Source organism: Piliocolobus tephrosceles, chromosome 5 (assembly GCF_002776525.5).
Source record: "Piliocolobus tephrosceles isolate RC106 chromosome 5, ASM277652v3, whole genome shotgun sequence".
Taxonomy (NCBI): domain Eukaryota; kingdom Metazoa; phylum Chordata; class Mammalia; order Primates; family Cercopithecidae; genus Piliocolobus; species Piliocolobus tephrosceles.
The window spans coordinates 51,728,918-51,749,039 of record NC_045438.1 but is presented as its reverse complement, the minus strand read 5'-3'; the positions used below and the strand labels follow the sequence as shown (position 1 = coordinate 51,749,039).

The 20,122-nt window shown below is 42.4% G+C and overlaps 1 protein-coding gene across 4 annotated transcripts in view; it reads right to left on the bottom strand.

Annotated features, from left to right (window-relative positions):
* The window catches only part of PLEKHG1 (pleckstrin homology and RhoGEF domain containing G1), a 243,528-nt gene that overhangs the window by 203,753 nt on the left and 19,653 nt on the right, over window positions 1–20,122 (bottom strand). Inside the window, exon 1 of one of the 4 annotated variants that reach the window (XM_023206157.1) lies at window positions 5,066–5,860. The exons of the other annotated variants lie outside the window; for them this stretch is intronic. The gene's annotated coding sequence lies outside the window, so the exon portion shown is untranslated. Of the gene's footprint in view, window positions 1–5,065; window positions 5,861–20,122 lie in introns of those variants that run through there. 4 annotated transcript variants of the gene reach the window in all.

The following is a 20,122-nucleotide window of genomic DNA, read 5'->3' as shown; positions in this document are numbered from 1 at the left end:
GACATTCACACTTCTTTCATGGAAAGAATAACGAGAATGAGAAAGCTCTCAGATTTTAAACAAATAAGTGCCAAAACATAAATCTAATGGATTAAATAATGGCATTTATATGGCTAAGCCCTCATTCAGTAGGCTGGAAAATTTAAGCCAAGAAAATCTCCAGAACATACAACAAAAACAAAGAGAAGGAAAATAATAAAGGAAGAATCGGTTCCAAGAGGTCTAAAATCTACCTACTCGATTTCTAGGTGAAGATATATTAATATTAGTGAGGAGAAAATATCCCAAGCTAGAGAAGACTTCAGATAATAAAGCTCAAAAATAAAAGGACTGATGACAAAAAGATAATGATGAAATTTCAGAACTAAGGATAAAGCAAAAAGTCCTATATGGTTCAAAGAGGTAAAAAGACACACACCCATGCACACACACAATCAACTATGTTGTAAGTCTAACATCAGACTTATTGGCTACACTAGATTGTAGGTATCAGAGGTGCAATGCCTTCAAAGTTCAGAAACAATAATTTTGAATCTAGACTGAAATAATCAAGTGTGGAAACAAAATCAGACATTTTCAAACATGCAATAACAGTGCTTACGGTCTATGCATATTATACATCAAAAGTTATTCAAAGGGAATAGCCTACCAAATGAAAAAAGGAATCTAAGGAAGAGGACTACATGAAATACGAAAACAACAAAAACAAAAAAAACTCCGGAAAAGCTAAATATAACCCCAAAGCAGAGAAATGTCTATAAAGAAGTGAAGCTGGCCGGGCGCGGTGGCTCAAGCCTGTAATCCCAGCACTTTGGGAGGCCAAGACAGGCGGATCACGAGGTAAGGAGATCGAGACCATCCTGGCTAACACGGTGAAACCCCGTCTCTACTAAAAATAACAAAAAATTAGCCGGGGGTGGTGGCAGGCACCTGTAGTCCCAGCTACTCAGGAGGCTGAGGCAGGAGAATGGCATAAACCCGGGAGGTAGAGCTTGCAGTGAGCCGAGATCCAGCCACTGCACTCTAGCCTAGGCAGCAGAGCCAGACTCCGTCTCAAAACAAAAAGAAGTGAAGCTACTGCGTAAATCTCCTTCAAGTGGCAACATTTCATGACCCATGATGGGAATTCTTTCTCTATGGATCTAATTCTATTACTTGTCTCCACAGTGAATAATATTTGCATAATGGCTTTAGGTTTTCAGAAGCCACTCAGAGACAAAACAAAAAACATATTCATAGTTAGGCTACAGAAATAAGAAATAAGTGTATTAACTGTGAAACTGTAATAGTCAGAGTTTAGCTAATTGGGAGGTCATGGGTAGGGTGATAGACCCTCTTGGGACCAAGGGGGTTCCCGCATATGGGACTTTCAGAGCTAAAACTGGGAAAGTCCTGTGTAAACCAGGACTAGTTTGTCATCTTAGTAATAGGGTAGAAGAAATGAATAAAGGATGCTAATATCATTTTTCAGACCAAGGTTCAATAGAAGCTCTAGAAAAGATATAAGTTGGTGACAAGACAAATACAGCAACTGTTAGCAGTGACTACACTTGAGGAATGAGGTTTTAATATTTGATTTCACCCTTTCCAAACTTTAGATTTTGAAAACAATACATCCATTTAGAGCACAATGGGTCATCTCTTATTCACGAGGCATCTAACTTCTAACAAAGAGAATATTTCAAAATTAGGACAACCTAGAACTCCAAACATGTGAAGCCAACTAAAAATGATTAAATAAGATATTTTTATCTAAACTCTGATATGAAAGCAAGGGTATAAACAAACCAAGGACAGGAAGATCTGCTCTCCTGTCCAGGGGCCATGTCTGTACTATTGTGAAGGATGAATGATCACAGAAAAGGACAAGAAGAAGACCCTAGTGAACCAAAAAAAGAAAAAAAAAAAGGAGGGGGGGAAACCAACTGAGCCACATTAAATTACAGTAATAAGCCATTTAGATTCCACATTGCCACTACAGCTATTGCTGGAGAAACCAGAGTTCATCCACATCAAAATGGCTTAAAAGACACAGTGCTGTTTCTCTCTCCCTCTCTAAAGGTGTGGCTGCGTGTGAGTGTCATGTATTACCCTAGCTTTTTAAATAAAAGTCATGAGTTACGTACAATGATCTGGCCATTTTATGGCAAAACTGTTACTTATAGAAAAAATTCAAAATAAGGGTCTTTTCATAAGCATTATTAATAAGCACTATTAATAAGCATTAATACTTTGAAGTTTGTGTAATGACCCTGAAGAGGTATCTATAGATACATTTTTTTTTTTTTTCTTTAAAGAGAACTCAAGTCTTAGGTATGCTGACTGCACAATTATTTGCACAGGAAGCCATTAACTTATCTGTAAATAATAACTCACCATAAAGATAATAATTGTTTCATACCCTTCAACTCAAAAATGCCTCTGTTAACACCCAAAAGATATGATGTTTATTTTCAATTCAAAATAGAAAAAGCCCATAGCCCTGCTTTCTGTAAGCCGCTAGTTACCAAGCATATAATCAACACCCATTATGAGTGTCATACAGTGCATGAAACCAGGGGGCTTAATATATTAAACTGCTTAACGAGTCCCTGCCAGATCATTGCACATCTATCAAGTTTCCTTTTTTTAAAGATACACAGTGTTTTAAAACCATACCTGAAATCAGGATGTAGCTCATAACTAACATGAACATTTAACAGTTTATTTATGCTCCTTGAAAAGTTAAATCAATTATCTTAAAAACCCAGAGTCTAGCAACTAAGAAAACCAAAAAATGCCACATACACAGCTCATTGGAAATGCATGTGATAATAACTAACATAACTGAACTCATGAAAATAATTTTTTATAAACCTGGCTCCAGGTAAGCTGAGATATTGTCCTGTAAGTGAAGACAGCTGAAAGTAGAACCATTAAAAAGAACAAAATTAGCTCAAAGTAGAAGGTTGCTTTCCCATTTTTAACTACAATTTACACTTAGTGTATCCACAAATTCCCAAACAAGAAACAACAGAACTACACTCCTAAAATGTCCACCCATGACTTCTCTATTTTTCATTTTAATTACAAGACTATTAAGATTCCCATTCAGTTATTTCAGGGCATTAAAAACATTTCAATGTCCTTTATTAAGAGCAAAATTTGCAGCACACAGTCTCCACAACTCCAAAAACAAAATTTAAAAAGAAAAAAAGTCTGTGAAAGCTGCAATTTACTTGCTCTCCAGGAAGCTAATTGGAATGTGCCAGAGTAAAGGTAATGAAATGATGTAAAGCATTTGTGTGAAAGTCAAAGCATTCTGTGATAAGCCCCTTAGGGGTAGGAACCATATCTGCCCCTCATTTTCACTTCCTTTGGTTCCTGGTGATAGCTCTATTGAATATTCAAATTAAACAGATTTAAGAACTAATTATTTTTCCAGAAGAGTCCCTTAACTACTTTAACACCTGGATTGTTTTAAGTTTCTACATCCCCCCAAAATGCTCCCAACTCTTCTTAGAAGAATAACATCCTGTAAATTCCTACCCATTCCTACTCTGAGGTCAGCTACAAACCACAGCCTTGTAACTTTCAGGCAAAGATACTGGTGTCTGTATGAATCCACAAGCACGAAAATGATTATGTATCTCCAAGCATTTCTATTCTCTACAAAATCAAGCTTTATTGTTCATTTGTTTTATTACTTCATTACTTTAATGGGTTTTCTTTCAGAATTAGGCTTAGAGCCTGGAATTGAAAGTTAAATTTTTCCATATGTCTGAAGTTCAACCACTGGCTCTAATGATGGGGAATCCATTTTTTCTTTCAGTTGAAGTATTTTAGATGTTGATTTTTATTCACTTAACTCTTTACAAAAAATGCTTTATCCCAAAGTTGAGTTTCTGACCTCTATGTACTTTTCAACTTAGTCTTGAGCGTGTTTTTTGTGTGGAAGTCAGTGTGGCACTGGATAACATACTGAGGGCATATGATTTGCCTCCTGAGCTTCCCATCCTTTTTCTCCCCAACTATTGTTTTAAAATTTCACCAACTCCATCAAGCCCTCCTAGCCTACCCTAGGCCACACATTTTACTACACTATAAAACCATTCTCACATTGTTTTCTACCTCCCATGTGGCTGCTTGATCACAGTTTTTTTTTTTTTTTTCTTTTTTTCTTTTTTTTGGGAGGAGACAGAGTTTCACTCTTGATGGCCAGGCTGGAGTGCAATGGCTCAATCTCAGCTCACTGCAACCTCCGCCTCCTGGGTTCAAGCGATTTTCCTTTTTTTTTTTTTTTTTTTTAGTAGAGATGGGGTTTCTCCATGTTGGTCAGGTTGGTCTCCAACTCCTGATCTCAGATGATCCACCCACCTTGGCCTCCCAAAGTGCTGGGATTACAGGCCTGAGCCACTGTGCCCAGCCTCAACTTCACTCTTCTTCCCCTCCTCCCTCAGGTACAGAAGAGGTACGGTCAGAACTGCAGAGGGGCAACCTGGTCACCAGCACTCCCCATCTCGGCCATACACTGCTGCCTCCCACACATCCAAACTCATCCTCTGCACTGGCTCTCAGCTTCCACGTAGGATGATACAATTGATCATCCCTAACAAGCTTCCCCTTTAGAGTCTACGCTCCCTCTCTCCTCCCCTCAGCCATTAGTATCTTCTGCCTCAACCAAATTGGTTTAGGATCACTGTTTCTGACCCTCTCCTTCCTCATCTCTGACCTCAGTCAGGCTTCTAACCCCTGAAACACCTCTGAGATGACTGAGGCCTCCATCGTCAGAGGCCCCTGCATCTTTATCTGCAGCTGCAGCCAAAGCCTCCAGACTTATGTTTCCCAGTGCCCAGAGAGCAGCTCCATGACAGGCTCTCGGCTAACCCTGTCCCAGCTAAAGCTCTGCATGCTACCTGATCGTCACCAGCTTCACCCGCAACTCGAGCAAGTCTCAGGATGCACGGGCCAGCAATACTGAGCTGCCTGGAACCATTTCTGCCCAGACTCCCCCTTCCCTACTGCCCTGGACTGACTGGGCCCGGCTCCCTGCTCTGCCTGCCAGCTCCTTCCAACCCATGTTTACCTGGTGACTCCTCTCACCCTGCGAGACCCACTTCCAGCATTCATGACCTCCGTCTGGATGGCATCCCTGAGCCGGCACTTCCAGATGACACTGTTGCCCTCTGATTAGACCAGTGATTTCCTCAAGTGCAGAAATTGGGTCTCAACTTTGAAACTTGAGACCCATTGTCATTATTTTAAAATGTTTAACTGAAATGATGAGTCTTCAAAGGAGAGCAAATTTGTTATTTGGTTGCTCCCAGACATAAAGTGTGCTTTCAGCTTAGTAAAAATCAACAAATGGGGTTTTAAAGAAAGCACTGCATAAGGTATTTTCATAGAACAGTTTAAAAGCGAAAATACAGAAGTCATTAGCAAAATATCAGCTAAGTTAGAAAGGGGAAATTCAAATGAAATCATACTAGAAATGTACGCAAATTTTAGTCTTTTATCCTCAAGCTTATTTCCCCAGAAACTTTTTGGCAAATTAAACCAGTGGTTAGTGACATGTATCATTTCATGGCAGAAGGTCTTACAAAGTGTTCTTTAAAACATCACTTGAAGGTAAAGTTCTCCTCAGTTACCCACTCCTTGTCTTTTAACGATCAGTATCCTTTCACCAAGACTGCCCATGTAAGAATAAATGTTTGTGAAATTATTCTCTCCTTTGTTTTTTGCTCCTGAATAATGGCCCTAGGACATCTGTTACCAGCCTGCACGTGTTCCTGCCATCCTGTTGAGAACAGGACATGGAGGAAGAGGGAGAGACCAGGTAGAGGGGTATGGCCAATGCAGGCAACACTCAGCTGGGGGCCTCTCCAACCTGCCCACCTTGCCCAGGACCAAGGCCCAGGCCACCCAGTCTGACTGTCCTCCATAGGCACACGAGGCCCTGAGAGCAGCCCTCTGTGTGTCCAGTTGGCCAAGGCTGATGATAAAAGCAGACAAAGAGACAAACTTTGGAAGAACTCTTTAAATTTACTTTTTAAGTTATAAAAATAATAACTCCTCACTGTTAAAAAAAAAAAAAAAAAAAAAAAAAACAGTCCAGAGAATAAAGAAAAGCAAGGAAAAACCATCACTTGTAAGCCAGAGACAATCATGGCCCATACTCTGGTGATTTTTTCCAGCTTTGCTTGTGTGTTTATAATAGAGAATGGAGATTAAACAATTTCGTGTACTCTGACCTTTTTCTTTTTTCACTGAACATTACAACATGCACATTTTTAGGAGCAAATTTTAAACTGTTGACCTTTTGCTACTTGTAGGAAAAATTCTTCAGAAAATGTCAAACGCCGCCTGCTTGTTGTAGGAACCAGAGAGTCCTGAAGTTGTGAGACTGTTCTGACTCTCAGAAGGCCAGAGAGCCAAGAAGCTCTGGTGGACAGGATGGTGGCACTGGCCGAGGAAGCAGCCAGCCAGCCCCTGGGGCAGGACAGCACTAGCAGGAAGTAGGCCGCTAGAAAGCCCTATGCCCACTTCCCTGGGGCTTCCCCTTACTCGCTCATAGCCCTTCACTAGCCCACATCCTCTTCTCCTCCCCCAGGTCTGTCTTACCCTCTGTTCTCCTCCTTGGGAGCCCAACCATGCTCTGAAACATCCGTAGGTGGGGAGCGGTTGCCCCAGCACAAGGAAAGGGAACCCCCGAATCCACTGTAGCAGGTAAAGAGGAATTCTGAAATGCAAGGTTAGAACCTGTATTTTCCTGCAAGTCTTACTGCAAGTTTTCCTACAGGTAACTGAACTGCACAGTGTTGTTCAGTTACTTCCAGCATATTGACCTAAAAATGCGTCTGTTATGATCAGTGTCCAAGTCACAGGACTCTGTCCGTCTCCACTAGGTGTAAGGTGTGGCTGTCATGCTGGGCTTTCAAGGTCCTAATATTCCCTGTGTGTACGGGATGGGGTGTCCCCAAAAGGACAACAGTAACCATTGCATCACTCCTCACAGTCCTATCTGTCCATCACCTGAAAAGCTGCCTAAAATGCAGACCTGGGAAGGAGGGTGCTAGATGGAAAAAAGGTAGAATTGGTTTTGTGGTTTTAATTCAAAGACACACACACACACACACACACACAGAGAGAGAGAGAGAGAGAAAGAGAGACAGAGAGAGAGAGAGAGAGACTGAGGTGATCAGCCAGAGACAGGACTTGCAAAGTTGGAGCTGCTGTGTACATTTACTTCAAACAGGCTGGAGGACCTAGAAGCCTTGAGACGACAGAGCCACAGAAGATGCAGAAACCTCTGCTCCACAAGTGAGCTTGTGGATTCCTGGGCATAGGAGATTTTCTTGGCTCTCTTACGCTTCCACAGTATTTGCCCAAATCTTTGAGAGCTTCAGCTTTAGTATTCTCTTCTAAGAAGGAGCATCAGGCTTTAACCCCCTCCACTCCATCGAAACAGCCACCAATGACCTTCTCACTGCAGAATCCAATGATTGACTCTGACTCTCCTCATCTTACTTTACTTTTCGGCTGCTAGGATGCACATTCTCCACTAAGCTACTAGAAGGCCATGGGCTCCTGGCTTTCCTCCCTTGCTGGCAGCTCCTTCCCCATTTCCTGGGCCGAGTCTTCCAAGTGCTGGGGTGCCCTGAGATCAGCCACCTGACCTCTTCTCTGTCTGCATTCTGATACCTCATCTAGCCCAGTGATTGTAAATATCTGGGCTAGACGAGGTATCAGAATGCATACCTCATGTTGACTTGCTGATGGTTCTCAGGTGTGTATTGCCACACCAGCCCCCTCTCCTGAGCACCAGGTTCACACATCCACATACCTACCTGGCATCACCACTTAAAGTTGAGCTGCATCTTCCAGACTCAGCATAGCCAAAGCCTAATTCTCAGTTTCTCCCCTTTGCTAACCTGCCTTTCCCTGCATTCACAATCTCAGAAAATGGTGTCAACCGTACTCAGATATTCAGGATAATATCCTTGGCTTCCTCCCTTACCTATTTCTTTCCAATGCCCCACAACTGAGCCATCCACAAACCCTGTGGGCTGTACTCTCAGCAGACACTCAACCATGGTTCACCACTTCTTCGGTTCTCACCCTGATCCTAGATCCCACCAGCTCTCAGCTGGACTGTTACCTCCTGGCCACTGATCTCTTTGCCTATATGCATGCCTCCTAGCACTGATTCTCCACACAGAAGCTAGAGTAATTCACTCATATACAATATCATAGCACTCCTGGGTTCAAATTCTACCAGGGGCTGCCCATGACAACCGGAGTAAAGTCAATGTTTTAACCAGGACCTATTCCCCAGGTACCATTCTTTCCATGTACTGGCCTCCCTGCTGAACAAGGTACAAACTGCTTTAAAGACAGCACTGTGGGCAGTACTGTTCAAATATAAAGAATGGCATCATCAGTAACCCCCTGTTAAATAGCCTATGGCCTCCATCACGCTTGCTAGGAAAGATAAATATCTTTAACTTTTACTTTATAAATAAAATATTCTTTGTCTAATTGTAGAAACCTTGAAAAATGGCCGGGCACGGTGGCTCAAGCCTGTAATCCCAGCACTTTGGGAGGCCGAGACGGGCGGATCACGAAGTCAGTAGATCGAGACCATCCTGGCTAATACGGTGAAACCCCGTCTCTAATAGAAAATACAAAAAACTAGCCGGGCGACGAGGCGGGCGCCTGTAGTCCCAGCTACTCGGGAGGCTGAGACAGGAGAATGGCGTGAACCCGGGAGGCGGAGCTTGCAGTGAGCTGAGATCCGGCCACTGCACTCCAGCCTGGGCGGCAGAGCGAGACTCCGTCTCAAAAAAAAAAAAAAAAAAAAAAAAATCTATGAAGTATTGACTTTTAAAAAATGGATGATTCAGCCAGGTGCAGTGCCTCACGGCTGTAATCCCAGCACTTAGGCAGGCCGAGGCGGGCAGATCACGAGGTCAGGAGATCAAGACCATCCTGGCCAAGATGGTGAAACCTCCTCTCTACTAAAAAACACAAAAATTAGCTGGGTGTGGTGCCGCGTGCCTGTAATCCCAGCTACTTGGGAGGCTGAGGCAGGAGAATCGCTTGAACCTGGGAGGAGGATTTTGCAGTAAGCCGAGATCGCGTCACTGCACTCCAGCCTGGGTGACAGAGCAAGATTCTGTCTCAAAAAAAAAAAAAAAAAAAAAAAAAAAAAAGGATGATTCCTTTGTCACATGTCTTAAAGATTTTAATTTTACCATTGCTATTGGGAAATCTTAATTGCATATAATAGTTCCTTGTATGAATATTCCATAACTTATCCAACCCTCTAGTGTTGAGGCTTTAGGTTTAGGTTTAAATGTTGCCGCAATGTAGAATCTGGTGTACAGAAAGGTTTATTTCTTTAGGGTATATCCTAAAAATGAGTCAGAGTACTAATATTCAAGGCCTTGACAGATACTGTCAAATGGCTTTGAGAAGCATCACTTCAAGCAGCAATGTGTCCCTGTGTCCAGTCCTTTATTTCAGACTGGCCGAAGTACACACCACCTGTGTGTACTGAAGTCATCTCTAGTTCTAAACTGGTGCTGGTGAATCCTACCCTTAACATCCAAACAGGCTCCATGGCTGGTTATTCCACTGTGGCCAAAGGAGGTCTAGTCTTCCAGGCTAGAATCCTCAGTTTCTTCTCTCTCATCAGGTCCCCTTCCCCAAATCCCACATATGCACACACTCACTTGCTCGTGGATGAACTTCTCTATTTCCATTGCATTCAAGTCCTCTGCAAAGCTTCGTTATCTTTGCATGTAGATGACAGCACTACATTCTTACCTGGTGTACTGCTTCTCTAACCAGTGAATTACCTGGGGCTATTACTACAATACAGGTTCTTATTCTACAGGATAGTACCATGAATATTGTAATCTGTGCAATTGTTTATCCTCTCTGCTAGATTATAACATCATTGATAGTAGGGGCAGAATATTAACCAATTCCATTGAACTAAATGAATTCAACCCTGAGTCCTTTCACTCAAGTCAAGTCAAGTTAATACTTAATCCAGATACAGAGGGTTCAGCGCAGCAGGGCAAGGATGTTGTGTGTGTGTGTGTGTGTGTGTGTGTGTTTCCTACCTACATACTATCCCAAAACAAATGTCCATTTGCTGAGGACTCTTTGAAAATTGATCTCAAAGGAATCTAAAGAGAAACCAGGACTGCAGTCCTATGTGTGGAAAGCTGCCACTTTCTGCTCTTCTTATAGTGAAGGGGTTTTCTACTGGGTCAACATCCTCTTTGAAATTTATACCAAGAAAAATATACACATATTAAACAGCAGCAGCAATTTACAGTAAAACAGAAAATTCCACTCAGGGCAGAAAACAACCAGAAACATATAACATTTCAAAGCTCTGGAAGTGGGAGCTCACATGCTTAAATCATTGCTTCATTGCCAGTTTTACTGCAGCAACAGCCTTCCCTCTGACAATCATGTCAGTATTACCAAACCTTTAAAACATTCACTGGGAGTTCAATCTGTTGCCCATATGTCAGATATAAGAATAGTTGAATTCACAATATTTATTCGGCACAAGAGTGGGTTCTATTTTAAAATCCCATTATCATGTGGTTACAGGATATCATTAAAATAAATATTAATATAGGCCCATATCAGTTCTTAAAACAGAATGAAGTCTGCATCCCATAAAACTCCCTGCATATTACTCAGCAGCACGTTTGGAAGACAAGGCAGCCATTGTTTATTATCATCTATGTAATCTTGGATTTCAGTTTCTAATGATCACAGATGGCAATAAACTCTTCCACTAGTGCTCAAGGCAAGAGGGTGATGGAAACCTTTCCTAATTGTGGCAAACATATGTTGACATGGATATTTATATGCAATTCTACCAGGCAGGATACATTTATATCCAGTTTTATTATCCTGGTGATCCTAAAAAACAAAATCTACGTGTCAATGTCGGATTTTTCAGGTATGCAGTCATTCTCTTAACTTCCTGCTTGCAGACTAGTAAATACTTTTCTTTTTTAAGATTAAGATTATGGTTAAAAAAAAAAGTGCAGTTTCCCAGAAGAAAACCAGATGTGTAAGTTTTATTCTCAAAAATGATGTTGGTGTTGATTTTTTTTTTTTTTTAAAGGTCACTGCTATTTGTAAGCTCAAGTTTTGTTTCTCTTCAGCCTTAGGATCTGTGGGAATGTCCACCCTTCTGAGTGGAAGAAACCCTGAGAACCTTATTTTTGAAGAAAAATGTTCAATCAGAACAGAGAATATTACAATGTTAGCAAAATTAAGGAGTAAAGCGATGCTTTTGAGTCACTCATACGTATATTTTAAGAATAGATTTTGCAGCTTTTAAGTACAGCTTAGGAATAAAAATGGTAAAAAACTTGATATCTCTGACTGCCACAAAAATGCCTTTTAAGACCTAAATATTTTTTATCTTTCAAATAAATATTTTGTCCAGAATTTGACACAGTATAAACAAATATGTCTGATATGGACTTGCTGACTTAACTTGTTGTGTCACATCTCTTGAAATAGGGTTCATGAGCAAATTCTTCTTCCCTTGATCTATCACAAGAGATCGCACCACACCATGGAGTGCCGGTAGTGGCCTTCCCTCGCCCCTTCTACCCAACATGTCCCATGCACTATAAAGAATGGTGTAGTTGCTACTATTGTTTCACAAGCTTTCCTGAGTTTACTAATGGTTGAGCACAAAGATATTTAACTTCAGGTTATAGTTTCAGGTAACCTAGACCTATAGTGGGGGTAAGAATATAAAACACACAGACACACACATATACACACATACAGACACACATATACACACATACGCACAATGTGGGGATGCAAATGGAATGGAACTACTCTTAACTGTTGGTAGGATATTGTCCTTCATGAATCTTCATGGGCTTGAATTGTTTGTGAGCCTTTGAGCCTTCTGAAAAGGAATTTATAAGCACCTCCTCTAAGAGCTTTATTCATCTGGGTGGTGTCATGGCTGAACCTTAGAAACAAAAAATGCTTGCCAGCAGCATACATCTGAAGCCCTTGCAGGGTCAGAAAATTAACCAGCGTGGGTGCAGCAGGCCGGAGATTTCTCCTTTGCTCCAGAGAGCCAGGCAGTAAATAGAGACAGAGCACATGTTCTGGTGTCCCCAACGCCCCTTCGCAGGCAGACACGCAGATCAATATGGACTCTTGATCCCGAGGCGCCAATGGAACGTCCAAGGTCGGCATGGCGAGTTCTCCTTTGGGAGAGACCACACTGAAGCTCAGCTGGCCATGGAACTCTGAGCCTTCGCCTGAAGGACTCTGAAGATAACTCCCTTTCTTTGGGCAAATCTATAGTGCCTTATTATCTCTCTCTATTCCTTAATGGAAACAAAATATGAGCCTTCTTACAGATGCTTTTTGTCTTGCTTACTGGCCCTCAGGAGATCTTATGCATTTTGTACAGCAGACTCCCCGCCCCCTTGCCCCACAATGGCCTATGTTGCATAACTTACTTGCCATCATGGTGCCTTTGCAGTTTTTTTTATCACCCTCACAAACACTTCTGCTGGTATGGAACCTTTGAAAGTAACGTGCAATTCTCTATCACTCCTCATCCCAACATATTTCATCATGCATCCCCCCATGATATCTTCCCACAGAAACACAAGCCATTATTATACCTGAAAAAGTACCAATAATTCCATGATGTCATCTAATATCCAGCTGTGTCTGTCATGGGCTGAATTGTGTCTTCCCCAAATTCATATATTGAAGTCCTTGCCCCCGGTACCTCAGAATATAACTTTATTTGGAACTAGGGTCTTTAAAGAGATGATTAAATGCTGAGCATGATGGCTCATGCTTGTAATCCCAGCACTTTGGGAGGCTGAGGCAGGTGGATTACCTGAGGTCAGGAGTTCTAGATCAGCCTGGCCAACATGGTAAAACCCCATCTTTACTAAAAATACAAAAAATTAGCCAGGCATGGTGGTACATGCCTGCAATCTCAGCTACTCGGGAGGCTGAGTTCAATCAGAATCGCCTGAACCCAAGAGGCAGAGAGGTTGCAGTGAGCCGAGATTGCGCCACTGCACTCCAGCCTGGGCGACGAGCGAAACTCTCTTAAAAAAAAAAAAAAAAAAGAGAGAGAGAGAGATGATTAAGGTAAAATGAGATCCTTAGGATGAGCCTTAATCCATTATGACTGGTACTCCCATACTAAGAGGAGATCAGGACACAGACACACACAGAGGGACCACCACATAATGACACAGGCAGAAGATGCTATCTGCAAGCAAAGGAGGCCTCGGAAGAAACAACCCTGCCGACACCTTCATCTTGGAATTCCAGCCTCCAGAACTGTCAGAAAATAAATTTCTGTCATTGAAGCCATCCAGACAATGGTACTTTGCAAATAAATATACCTAACAAATAAATACACTGTTCTAAACTTATTTTATAGTTTTTAAAAAATCGTTTTTTGTTTTTTTTTTTTGTTTTTAAAGATGGAGTCTCACTCTGTAGCTCAGGCTGGAGTGCAGTGGCACGATCTCAGCTCACTGCAACCTCCACCTCCTGGGTTCAGGCGATTTTAGCCTGGCTAATTTTCATATTTTTAGTAGAGGTGGGGTTTCGCCATGTTGGCCAGGCTGGTCTCAAACTCCTGACCTCAAGTGATCTGCCCACCTTGGCCTCCCAAAGTGTTGGGATTACAGGTGTGAGCCACCATGCCTGGTCTAAAAAAAATCATTAACCAAATTTTATCCATTATACTCAGTTGTTATGAAAAGAAGTCACAGGATTTTATTTTAGCCAAACTGGATTTCAAGTATGAAATTGGTACAAGGTGCCTTTGAACTGAATTCTTTACTTCTGGGCTTCACTTTCCTCATCAGAGACACCAGCCAACACTGCCTGCTGTTGTTGAAGTGAGGCCAACTGTGGTGACAACTAAGGGAAAAAAAATTATATGAAAGTGTTGGTGCATAGAAAGTTTTCAGCAAATGTCCCTCTCATTCCTTAATCCAAACAGAAATCTACAAGTCTCTGTTGGAAGTAAGGATGAAGAACTGATGGCTATGCCTCCAGGAGCCATCATGATGATAATCGTCCCCCTATTGTACTTTGCAAACTAAAATCGTCTGGCTGAATTTCTTAAGAGGCTGTCCTATAGCAGTCACATTGCTAGGTGCTCCATAGGATGGAAGACCTCCTTTTCCCATGAAGAGTGACAGAGTCTGAATGGGGGTGATAGGCACACGATTAAATCATTTTTATTCATAATCGAAGCCAGTATTTAAGTACTTATTTTGTTTCAGGCCCTGTGTGAAGCACTTTGGAAATTAACTCATTTGTTCTCCACAACAACTCTATGAGGTGCTGTTTTATCCTTACAGAGCCTAGCAAAGAGGAAAACTGGGGCTCAGGTGTTGAGAGTATGGGAGGGAGAAGAATGGTTGCCTGCAGTGGGAGTCCCTTGTTGGGGAGGGGAGGATCCTGGAGACAAGCAGCAGAGATAGGCAGGGTGGGAGGGCCCCTGAGTGAAGGCAGCGGCACCCCCAAGGCCCAGGCACCTCCAGACTGCCTGGAGCACAGGGTTTTGAATAGGCCAGTATTGGGAGAAAGAGCTGGAACAAGAGTTAGGGTCTTATTCAAGGATGAGGCTCAGAGGGAGAAATATGTAATAAATTCTACAGCACCATGTAGTCACTGCAGGATCTTACATGAGGATTGTGCCTAACATAGATGATCCTTTTCAATTAGCCACCGCTACGGTTCCAGAAGCTTAAGCAGCCTACAATCTAATACGTTAATCTGATAAGTTGTTATTACTGCATCTAGCTCAACTGCTGTGACATTCTGTAACCACTGTTCACAGCTTAATTGGAGATTTAAGACACATTGAAGATTCTGTTTTCCTCCTTGCGTAGGTGTTTTTAGGTTGATATAAAACTTCATCATACATATACATGCACAGTGACCTCTCTAAAAGCCAATATCACAGGGCAGCACAGTAAACAGGTCGCTACAACCTCAGATGCTCAGACCGGCAGATGACAAACATGTGGGTCTGGTTGGGTGAAGACAGAGGCGGTGGCAAGGCCGTGCGATCCGAGGACACATACCCAGTGAATAGACTGAAAAAGAGTACCACACTCGTACAGTGTACACAGGGAGGGCCTGGGGCCAACTCTGTGTTGTCCGTTTGCAGTCTGCACAAGGGCTGAACATGGGATTGGAAGGGAAGAGAACTAATTTCTAGTTCTGCTTCTACTACTTACTAGATACGTGAGTTTGAGACTTTGAGTTCCCACTGGAAAACTACAGAGAATGCCAGTTGACCTGCCTCATCATCTGATCATTACAGGCTACATGACACAGGCATGACTTGAGACATAAAAGGCAGGCGACATTCGTTGTTTGCGTGACGTGCTTGCCCGTTAAAAGGGTGCTGATGGAGGACGCAGGTGCTACCTCCTCATAAAACACTACTGAAGAACCCAACAGCCAAGCTCTCACAAAACCAGGTCAAGTGTTTCCCCCCAAGGTTATTTAACTTGCAAAATGAAACAAGACTTCCCATCTGTTTTCCTCTTTCTGGCTGCACCTGTGTGGTTGAAGGCATGATAACATCAGATGTGATTTCAGTGTCATTTGATGAATTATATTCAAGTGAGGTCTGGGGTAGGGAGAAGTGAAACTTCAAGAATGTGTCATTGACATACAGGATACTTAACACAAACAACAGAAGCAGAAGTGGCCTCAACAAGCTTCTGTGCTCATTTCCTACAGAGAAAGAAAAAAAAAAAAGATGCTCATTAAGAACCCATATCTATTGGACACAAAAGGAAGTGCCGCCTCCTCTCTTCTCTAATAGCCTGGCTCAAACAATGCAGTTAACCAAGTCTTTTTCCTTGGGAGCGGGGATGCCACTACAAAACTCCCTCTTTTTCTATCTTCTAAATGGGTCTTACATGGTGTTACGAACTCAGATCTTGAGAGAAACATTTGCTGATTTTAAATTTCAACTTATAGAAAAAGTGTCCAATCTCCTGCAGTGGCAAAACACCACCAACACAATGAAATGAAGCTAGGGCAGAGGATGCCTAGATGAACACATCCTGTAGAAGTAACTCGTCCTTGAACAAAACCTGTTGGAGGTGATTAGGGGATGCGTCAGAGGTTCCTACTAATTCTGTCTATACTGGGAGGGGGAGGCTGGTGAGGGGTGAAAATGGCATCTAAGTATTGTCTCATTACTGAAGGGTGGGCTCCAGGGTTCATTCCGGTAACCTAACTCAGAACAGTGGTACGGTAGGGAGAATTCTGGAGGTGGCTCTATGCTGCCTGAGAAGCTCTGGCACCAAAAGACTACCCATGGGGAATGGGGTGCAGGCACAGGATGGGTGACCCACCAAGCTGCCCACACACTAGAACACAGCCTGGTGTCTCTAGTCATTTTGATTTTTGCAAATTAAAAAAAAAAAATAAAGTCTGGGAATGTTGCCTCTTTGTTATTGAAAGTAGTATAACATACTAATTTATTATTTTTTACCTTTGGGCCAAAATTACCACTCACCACAGCATGTAGAAGAGTGCCCGGCATACAATAAATGCCCATATAACATGTTGGTTTTTATTGAGATTCATTCACTTAACAAAATTATATACATCTGAGACCCCACAGTACGATAGGCTCATTCAGCTCTTTGCTTCCTTCCGTCTGATATAACATGAAGTGTTGGCTGGCACAACCAAGCTGACCCCAGATGTGGACAGAGCTCTTGGAGGAGGAAATGGTGTTAGGGAGAAGTAAGGGAATCAGAGACTCAAATATGAGTTGGGTTCAAATGTGCATCTCTCACCTACAGCTCAAGGTTAACTGCACTCACGCAACAGTGCTGGATGCAACACAGTAAGACCAGGTAGTGAACTGTAACGTGTTCAAGTCATAAGATGTTACCTTAGCAGAAAACAGACATCAAAGTAAACAGAACGAGATGTGTAGCACAAATGACAGATGTACATTTAGATAGCACTCATAACCATATATTCAAGTAGGTCACTAATGGTCCCTGTTACTGCTCAATAACATCATCTACCCTCATTTAGTATTTGCCAGTTTTCAAACCGTGTGCTTATATTGTTTAAATTGATTTGTGCCGGCTGGGCATGGTGGCTCACGCCTGTAATCCTAGCACTTTGGGAGGCTGAGGCTGGAGGATCATTTGAGGTCAGGAGTTCAAGACTAGCCTGGCCAACATGGCGAAACCCCAACTCTACTAAAAATAGAAAAATTAGCCGGGCATGGTGGCACAGGCCTATAATTCCAGCTACTTGGGAAGCTGAGGCAGGAGAATAGCTTGAACCCAGGAGGTGGAGGTTGCAGTGAACCAAGATTGTGCCACTGTACTCCAGCCTAGGCAACAGAGTGAGACTCCATCTCAAAAAAGAATAAATAAATAAATCCATTTGTGCCACAAAAGCTTCTGAGGTGGCACAACTAATAGGATCCCATGTGTCAAAAAGGGAAGCTGATATTCAGAGAGGCTGTGATTTTATTATCTCCCAGCAAAGCAACAACCCCAGAGTCTGACACTCTGGAACACGGCCTTCTTGCACTGGACTCTCACCGACCATCATTCCTATACATAATTATATCAGGTCCTACTACTTCTACTTGTCAGGCACCACACTGCCAGTATTAATGACTCCTTGCAACAACTCCAGGAGTTTGTGACCATTATTAAATTCATTTTAAAGGTAGAAGACTGAGGCCCAGAGAGATTAAAGTCAGGGACTTAGAGATTGAATCCAAGACAGGCCAAAGATTTTCCCTTGTTGTCAGAGGCAGGATAAATTGCATCGCTTTATTTCCTTCTTCTGGTTATGAACAAATGAGTTTTATTTGGGTGTTCCTAAGAGAGACCTCTCTCTCCAATCTCAATTCATTCTCTCCCATTCTTCATGGCACTGATCATTTCTCATAACATCTGATGTTCCCTTGTTTGTAATGTCTCTTGCAGAGACTGCAAACCCCACGATGGCAGAGCTTCCATTCTATCTCCCTTATATCCCAAATGCCTGGTGTAACTGATTGATGCCTGGCACAAAACAGGTACAGAGATAGTTGCTGAATGAACACACATTCAGACATATAGTCCTGCTAACAACAGAAACAGACAAATTTTTGAAAATAGGTAAGTCGAGTCATTAAGATCTGGCAATTTAAAAGACAAGCAAAATAGAACACACAATTGGCTCTGTTTACCCTCCAGTTGGAATAAGTGGCTGTGAAGGGCCCAATGGCCATAGAGGGAGTGACAGCGTTTACATAGAGCCCTTCCCCTCTTGCACAAATACTGAAGGGGTCTTGGGGGACAAAGGACAGGCCAGGTTGCTGCAGCAATCTCTTCCCTGATCAAGACCCACTAGGTCTGGCTTGGGCGCAGCCTGGAATCAGCAGAGCTGAGGTGCTTCTGAGTAGCGGTGTCTTCCTTGGAGAGAAACACTGTCAGGTCTCCCAGTATTCAGGGCTCCCGGCCCAGGGCCAGTCAAGGACTTTGGGAAACACAGGCTTAGAATTAATTCTAAGGATCAAACCGAAATTGGTGTTTTTCTTTCCATTCACCCACACGAAAGTTCCCTTTCAGATTAAAAACACAATAAAAGTTATAAAAAAATATACACAAGAAAATAAACATAATAAAAATAAACACAAAGACAAAAAACAAAAATATAAAATGTGTAACGATTGTGTGATTGTGATCAAATAAAGGATAATACACATAGAGAAAATGCAGCAGCATATATGTTGGTGTTAATGAGATAACAAAAACATATGGACACACTCTCCTTAATGCAAAACACACCTTTTAGGAAAAAGAGATCAATTTATGCCCCCAAACTATAAGCAGTCAAGTAGCAAATGGGCTGTTGTCTAAAAGATCTGCCATCTCAGGCAGAACTGAGAGCTGGTTTTTACCATGTGCTCCTACGAGGAGCGGAGTAGCGCTATCACTGGAGCTGTGAAGAACATAATGTGGAAAGGTGAAAGAAAAAAGAGCATTAAAAAAAAAAAAAATGACAACTGGCTAAAGAAAGCATCCAGAAGCACACATTTTATTTTCTTTACCCCATACTTCCTCTCACTCCTGCCCCATGAAAGCCGCCTTATATCTGCAAAAGCTCCCTGCTCCCAAACTGCCTTCTATGCCCTTCATCATCTGTTCCCTTGGCATGGAGTATCTCAGTGGGTATCAGGAATAAAGCAGTCAACACTCAATTAATTCAAATGAAACTGTGTTGGAAAAACATCCATGACCAGTTGTATGAGCTTCTGTTGCCCTCTAAGGGAGTAGGAATTTGGAGAGTCATTGGTTTCCTGAGCTGGATGATGGACATCAGAAAGACACGAGGAGGAAGAATGCTTTAAAAAGACTCTACAAGGCAGAAGGGAGAATGAAAGAATGCGACAGCATTTATGGGACAGAGGGCAGGGAGGTGCGGAGGTGGGAAAGGGGAATGCAGGCAGGGGTGCTAAAGTGCAAAGGAGACCACTGGAAGGAGAAACTGAGTACAGAACTCAGATGACCTTTGAATGCCCTCCCCTAAACCCAGATGTCTCTAGCTCAAATGGATCTCTCGTCGAATTTTGAGAAAGGGCCATCATTTGAGTCAAATTGTCTAGGATCTGTTCCTAAAGTAAATCTGAACTGCTTCTTTTTCTTTTTTTAGAGACAGGATGTTACTCTATTGCCCAGGCTGGAGTGCGTGGTGCAATCATAGGTAACCACAGCCTTGACTTCCCGGGATCAAGCAATCCTCCAGCCTCAGCCTCTGGAGTAGTTAGAACTACAGCTACTGCCACCATGCCCAACTAATTTTTTAAAAAAATTTCTTTATAGAGACAGGGTCTTACTATGCTGTCCAAGCTAGTCTTGAATTCCTGGTCTCAAGCTATCCCCCCCATCTTGGCTTCCAAAAGTTTCGGGATTTTGAGGGAGAGCCACAGCACCCAGCCTGTTTTTCCCTTTCCATCATTTCTTCCCTTTTATTTCTGTACCAACTCTTAAGAGCCAATTGTTAAATGTCAGAAATTTTGTAAGCCAGGTGTTAAAGC